The 7,017-nt window shown below is 40.3% G+C and overlaps 1 long non-coding RNA gene across 1 annotated transcript; it reads right to left on the bottom strand.

Annotated features, from left to right (window-relative positions):
- Positions 1 to 1,025: 1,025 nt before the first annotated feature.
- On the bottom strand, positions 1,026 to 5,461 carry LOC138312873 (uncharacterized). The gene is made up of 3 exons (XR_011207067.1): positions 5,387 to 5,461; positions 4,587 to 4,662; positions 1,026 to 1,440 (listed from the first exon to the last, which is right to left on the bottom strand). It is a non-coding gene; the product is annotated as an uncharacterized lncRNA (long non-coding RNA).
- Positions 5,462 to 7,017: the final 1,556 nt, after the last annotated feature.

Genomic DNA, 7,017 nt, shown 5'->3' with positions numbered 1-7,017 from the left:
AACATCTCCCGTCTATCATATACAAATTAGAGGAAGTGAAAAAACGATTGTTTAGATCTGGATTGGGGGGACCTCGTGGTGATGGGGATTCCAGGTACCACTAAAGAACTGCCTAAATATACCCTTTAAAAATTCCTCGTCAATGAATTGAAGCTGGATGAATCATGTCGATTCCGCCTGCTATCTGGAGATGACGACAAAAAGAATATCATCGTTCGGTTTGTGTCCCTAATAGACAGGCCATCAGAGACCAGGATGTGGGAAGGCCGTTATTACAGACCTGCCACCTGCATTGTCCAAATTAAGGGGAGAATTTTAACATGAGAGATGCAAAATGCAGGAAGCCAAGGGAAAAAGACTCGTGTTGTAAACAGGAAGGAAGCTCCTTTCCTGACACCAGTCACTCGAGAACGGTTAAATATATTACAGCTTTACAGGATATTTACACATGGATACGAACTTATTGGTGTTGTCTTATTGTCATCATGCAACGTCCGCCGTGCGTAAACTTTTCATTCCAACAACTTCTTCGTAACGAAAGGCCCAGGGTACTGATATTTGACCTGTAGCATGCTGGAATGAAGGACAATCTGATCAGATCAAAACACAGATCCTCATAACCACTCCGTTCAATAGAGCATCTGACAATATCCTGAAAGGAGTCACATCCAGATGATCTTTAAACCAAGTGTATAATTTATATCAAATGTAGTTTCTACACTTTGCTACATCAATTTAAACGTCATTATACATATACAATTAGCTTAAGCGAAATGACTACGTACACAAACATAATTCCGATAGCTTTTTCAAACTATTTCGTCCCCTGAAATTCACTGGCAAAATTTTGCCAGGATTAATTTGATTGGCTATTTCCAAAGGTCACCTGGACATGACCCTATTAGGATGTTGTCAGATCCTCTTATAATAAGGAACTGTATTTGTATCAGATTGAAGTACGGCATATATAACTTTAAAAGTAAATAAAACATTTTGGCAATCTATGTTTTATTGCTTTTCACTTCATTTTAATTATAACATCACTTTATTTCTGTATTTTGTGTGTTGTACAATAAGTAATCGATCAGAGGTGTCACTAATTTACAAACGACTCCAAATCTTCCCAATACAACTGGCTTTCGACAGGCTATATTTATCAGTGAACTCCCACTTGTACTCCCCGTTGATCATAAGCATAGATATCACGTTCTGACCATTGCCGGCTTTAATAACCACATCAATATCATTGCAATAAATAATTAGTTTGCAATTCCGCATTGTACTCTTTGGCTCCTTATTTGCCATATATTGAGCGAAACGTACCATTTGTCGATCGGCATCATTTAATTTCTCCCAATGCTTATGATTGTGTAATAAATTGCTGATGTTCCAACCATCGACAATTTTACATTCAAGACTGCATTTGACATCGGGTATTTCCTGAAAACGGATATAGATTAACTCATATAATGATATATATAATAGTAACAATATGTGTTCTTTATTTCTTGAAAACACAAGAGGCCCGTGGGACTTAACGGTCAAATGACTATTGTCATAAAGCATCACAATAGACAGTGATGGCTAACAATAAAGGCAACAAAAGGAACTCCTTAGGTGAAGGTGCAAGTTTCCGAAATATTTGATGACTTTGACCATAAAAGTAGGTTACAGTTTATTCACTTGAACAAACCCGACAGCCCTTAATTCTTGTATGCCAATATTAGGAATATAGGCAATTTGTTTAAAATACAGATCCTTATAACCACTCCTTTAAATAGAGGATCTGACAACATCTCATACGGTTTCATGTTCAAATGACCTTTATTCCCAGTATACATATACAATTAGCTTTGCTGTGCTCTTGGGCGAGATGAATACATATATAAAACAAATTCTGACAGTTTTTTTAAAACTATTTCATCCCCTGAAATTCACTATCAAAATTTTGCAGGCATCAATTTGATTGGCCATTTCAAAAGGTCAACGGGACATGACCCTAATGGGATGCTGTCAGATCCTCTAATCAACCGTTGTGACAATAAGGATATGTATTTTAATCAGGCACCTTAGTTTTTGACCTTTAAATTTTTCAGAAAATAGTTGACCTCTGTGACCTTGAACGAAGGTCAAGGTCATTCACTTGAGCAAACATGGTAGCCCTTCATTCCGTAATGGATGCCGATATTTAATGTATTGTCATGTACAAAATGCAATATATATGGACAAACAAGAGGCTTAGAGGGCCTGTATCGCTCACCTGGTTTGTAATGCCAAGTAAAATTCTGAATACAGGTTCAATGTTTCTTTTCTGAAGGAATTTTAATATTAACCTCTAAGTCCCCTATTGGGCCCCAACCCTCCTGCCCCCAGGGGGTCAGAGCCAAAGTTCTGTTCTCCTTCCCCCAAGGATGTTTATGGCCAAATATGGTCACAATCCAAGCAAAACTCTAGGACAAGTAGCGATTTAAAGGATTTACCTCTATTTCCCCTATTTGGCCCCACCCTTACGGCTCCCGTGGGGCCAGAGCCAAAATTTATACAAGTTCTGTTCTCCTACCCCAAAGGATGTTAATGGCCAAATTTGGTTACAATCCATGCAGAACTCTAGGACAAGTACCGATTTATAGGATTTACCTATAATTCCCCTATTGGGCCCCGACCCTCCTACCCCCGGGGGGCCAGAGCCAAAATTTATACAAACTCATTTCCTATTCTCCCAAGGATATTTCTTTCTGGCCAAATTTGGTTACAATCCATGTAGAACTCTATGACTAGTAGCGATTTAAAGGATATTTTACCTCTATTTCCCCATTGGGCCCCCGCCCCTCCTGCCCACGGGGGCTCAGAGCCAAAATTTATACAAGGTTTCTGTTCCGCTTCCAAAAAGGATGTTTGTGGCCAAATTTGGTTACAATTTCATGTAGAACTCTATGAGTAGTCGCGATATAAAGGATTTTACCTCTATTTCCCCTATTGGGCCCCGCCCCTCCTGCCTCCAGGGGGACCAGAGCCAAAATTTATAAAAGTTCTGTTCCCCCTCCCCCAAGGATGTTGGTGGCTAATTTTGGTTACAATCCATGCAGAACTCTAGGACAAGTAGCGATTTATAGAAGTTACCTCTATTTCCCCTATTGCCCCCCTCCTGTCCCGGAGGGTCTGGGCCAAAATTTATACAAGTTCTGTTCTCCTATCCCCAAGGATGTTAATGGCCAAATTTGGTTACAATCCATGCAGAACTCTAGGACAAGTACCGATTTATAGGATTTACCTATAATTCCCCTATTGGGCCCCGCCCCTCTTGCCCCCGGAGGGCCAGAGCCAAAATTTATACAAACTCATTTCTTATTCTCCCAAGGATATTTCTGACCAAATTTGGTTACAATCCATGTAGAACTCTATGACTAGTAGCGATTTAAAGGATTTACCTCTATTTCCCCATTGGGCCCCGCCCCTCCTGCCCCCGGGGGCTCAGAGCCAAAATTGATAAAAGTTCTGTTTCGCTTCCAAAAAGGATGTTTGTGGCCAAATTTGGTTACAATTCATGTAGAACTCTATGACTAGTAGCGATATAAAGGATTTACCTCTATTTCCCCATTGGGCCCCGCCCCTCCTGCCCCCGGGGGGCCAGAGCCAAAATTTATACAAGTTCTGTTCCCCCTCCCCAATGATGTTTGTGGCCAAATTTGGTCACAATCCATGCAGAACTCTAGGACGAGTAGCGATTTATAGGATTTTCCTCTATTTTCCATATTGGGCCCCGCCCCTCCTTCCCCCGGGGGTCAGAGCCAAAATTTATACAAGTTCTGTTCCCCTTCCCCCAAGGATGTTTGTGGCCAAATTTGGTTACAATCCATGCAGAACTCTATGACAAGTAGCGATTTAAAGGAAATGTTGACGGACGGACGACGGACGCCGCGACATGGCATAAGCTTTGGGCCAGGTGAGCTAATAAAAACCAGAGAACGTTTTTAGTCACCTGACCATAGGTCATGGTGACCTATTGCTATAGTCGAAGTCCGTCGTGCGATGTTCATTAACATTTCATTGTTAACGCAATAACTTTGAGTAAAATGCACCGAGCGTAATGAAACTTTAGATGTTGGCTAACACTGAGGAATGCTTTGTGTTCTGTCCCGTGGTCAATAAAAGTGATAGCTTCTCTCAGCATAATGAGAGTAGGACGACTGGTTTGCCACTTGGCAGCATAATATGACCGGATGGGGTGTGTTGTTAAGTGTCCTCGGCGGAATGATTCAGTGATATAAATACAACACTACAAAAACAAAGTCTCCCAAAACATGTGCCACGCACTTAACACACGCAAACTGTTTTGTGAAAAAGCGATAACAAACTTCAACTATCAAAGCTCAAGATTGACGAAGGGAGTGGGACTGGTTAACCCGTTGTCAGTATGACCTGGTGGGAAGTGTTGCCTCGTGTCTTCGTTGACATGCTTCAGTTATATAGCACTATAAAATTGCATACCTCAGTCTCCCACAACACATACACGCAGCAAATCGAATACAAGGGAAGCCGTCCTGAAAGTCTAATACACTAAGCATTGCCTCATGCTAAAATATTACCTTATTTGGTGATTTTGAGATTTCCTGTGATTTTGGGGTTTCTTTTGAACCGCATAATCCCATTTTATCTTGCTTTCTGTAAGCAGGAAATAAAGTCAAATATTAAGTGTGATAAATACATGTAGCAACATTCGATCAAAAGAGCAAGTAGTAACTATGTTGATTTTAAAAGGTTTATAAAGAGATTAACGCAATCATGAACCGTGTTTTGATTGCGTTAAAGATGGTTAGAACGTAGAATATGTCTGTATCCAATTACTGGAACGACTACCGCCATATTTGATTTTTAACCGAGGAAAGTTAATGTGATATAGCCTATTGATGGTTTGACCGTTGAGCTGCTGAATGCTTGTCATGGATGAATCAGTCTAGGAACGTGATATAGATCCGAAGACTAAACATGTGAAAAGGTAAACTAAGTACAGAAAGATTATTTAGATTTTCATATGACGCAAAATCTTTCCGAAGCGTGAGCTATAATAATCTGATCCTGCACTTGGTTTGTATTCATTCGTCATTGGGATTACGCCATTTTGAACTTCCACTCAATCCGATTGAATACTATCACTACGCCTTTATTGAACAGAGTGAGTATGAGGATCTGTGATGTAATCAGATTGTCCATAACTTTATATAGGGGCATGTGCAAATATAACTATATAGCGACTTAATACCGTTTCTTCTCGAGATTAGCTGCTAGGTGTTCACTGGAGGTTTATGACCAACAACGTTCAGGATAAAAAAAGAGAAATTAACTGTTTGCGGAGAACGACAACGTTGTAATATGAGTTATAACTTACCTTTATGAACGTAGATACATGCATCAAAGTAAAACTCCATACGACAATATCAGTCGCTTAATAATATCGGCAACCTACTTGGGAAATATTACATAACATAGTATCTGCTAAGATAGCGGTATTCAAAAGTAGGGAGTTGAACAAACAAAAACACAATCTATTTTTTTATAACCTATATTACATACAGGTAATTTCTGCACGAATTTTAAGACGATTTTTCTTCACACACAAGCAATATATGGTAATAGAAACATAATGTATGTTCGTTCGTGTTTCGTCAAAAGTTCATTATCAATTTAGTAAGATAACACTATAAAACGGCAATTTTTTCTGAGAGACACAACTCAAAAAGAGCCCAATGGGCCCGAATCGCTCACCTACTGTCTGGTAATCACGTTGCATACTTAAGACATAAGAGAGTCAATAAGAATGTCTATGTTTGACCCAAGTAATATCGGGTGTCAAGGCCTTTGTCTCTCCTGTGACCTTGAATGAAGATCAATGTCTTTCAATGGAACAACCTTGGTTGCCCTTCATCCCAGCATGTTATAATTCAAATTTCAGGACTCTAGGTCTCTAACTTTTGGATAAGAAGTTGTTTAAATGGAACAGTTGACGACGGCCGGAAGAACGGCCGGGCGACGGACGCATTACCTTGGCATAAGCTCACTTTCCCTTCGGATGTCCCAAGTCAGTTTATTTTTGCATGTGCAGAACCATTTTGGTATTAACAACACCAATTTGTTTGTTTGTTTGTTTGATTTATTAACGTCCTATTAACAGCTATGGTCATGTAAGGACGGCCTCCCATGTATGCGGTGTGTTGCGTGTATGTTGTGCGAGGTGAGTGTACTGGGAGACTGCGGTATGTTCGTGTTGTGTCTTCTTGTATAGTGGAACTGTTGCCCTTTTTATAGTGCTATATCACTGAAGCATGTCGCCGAAGACACCAAGCAACACACCCCACCCGGTCACATTATACTGACAACGGGCGAACCAGTCGTCCCACTCCCTGTATGCTGAACGCTAAGCAGGAGCAGAAACTACCACTTTTATAGACTTTGGTGTGTCTCGGCCAGGGGACAGAACCCAGAGCCTTCCTCACAGGGGCGAACGCTCAACTCAAGGCCAAAAGTGAGGCGGTGCCAAGGAAGGCATTAGGAAAGATAAAGTCAGTTAGGAAGAAGAGAAAAGATAAGATCCTAAATTTAGTCGCCTTTTACGATCATGCAATAGGGGCAGCAGGTACAATTCTAACGCCCTACCTGCAGGGCCAATTTTTTAAATAACAACACCAATTTGTTTGTTTGTTTGTTTTATTTATTAACGTCCTATTAACAGCTATGGTCATGTAAGGACGGCCTCCCATGTATGCGATGTGTTGCGTGTATGTTGTGGGAGGTGCGTTTTTTGGGAGACTGGTATATTCATGTTGAAAAAAACAGTTTTTCACTACGTGCTTCAGCGGTGTGGAACAACTTACCAGAGAGTGTTGTTTGTGCTTAGAACTGTTATTGTTTTAAAAATGAACTGGAGGAGATACATTGGAACAACATAGACATTTTTTTTACAATTTCATGGCTAATTGATAACCTGAGGTGATACGATGTTACCATCAATAACTGTAATAA

The sequence above is a fragment of the Argopecten irradians genome, unplaced genomic scaffold, assembly GCF_041381155.1.
Source record: "Argopecten irradians isolate NY unplaced genomic scaffold, Ai_NY scaffold_0502, whole genome shotgun sequence".
In the NCBI taxonomy this organism is placed as follows: Eukaryota; Metazoa; Mollusca; class Bivalvia; order Pectinida; family Pectinidae; genus Argopecten; species Argopecten irradians.
The sequence above is the reverse complement of the archived record's forward strand: the minus strand, read 5'-3'. Positions and strand labels throughout refer to the sequence as shown.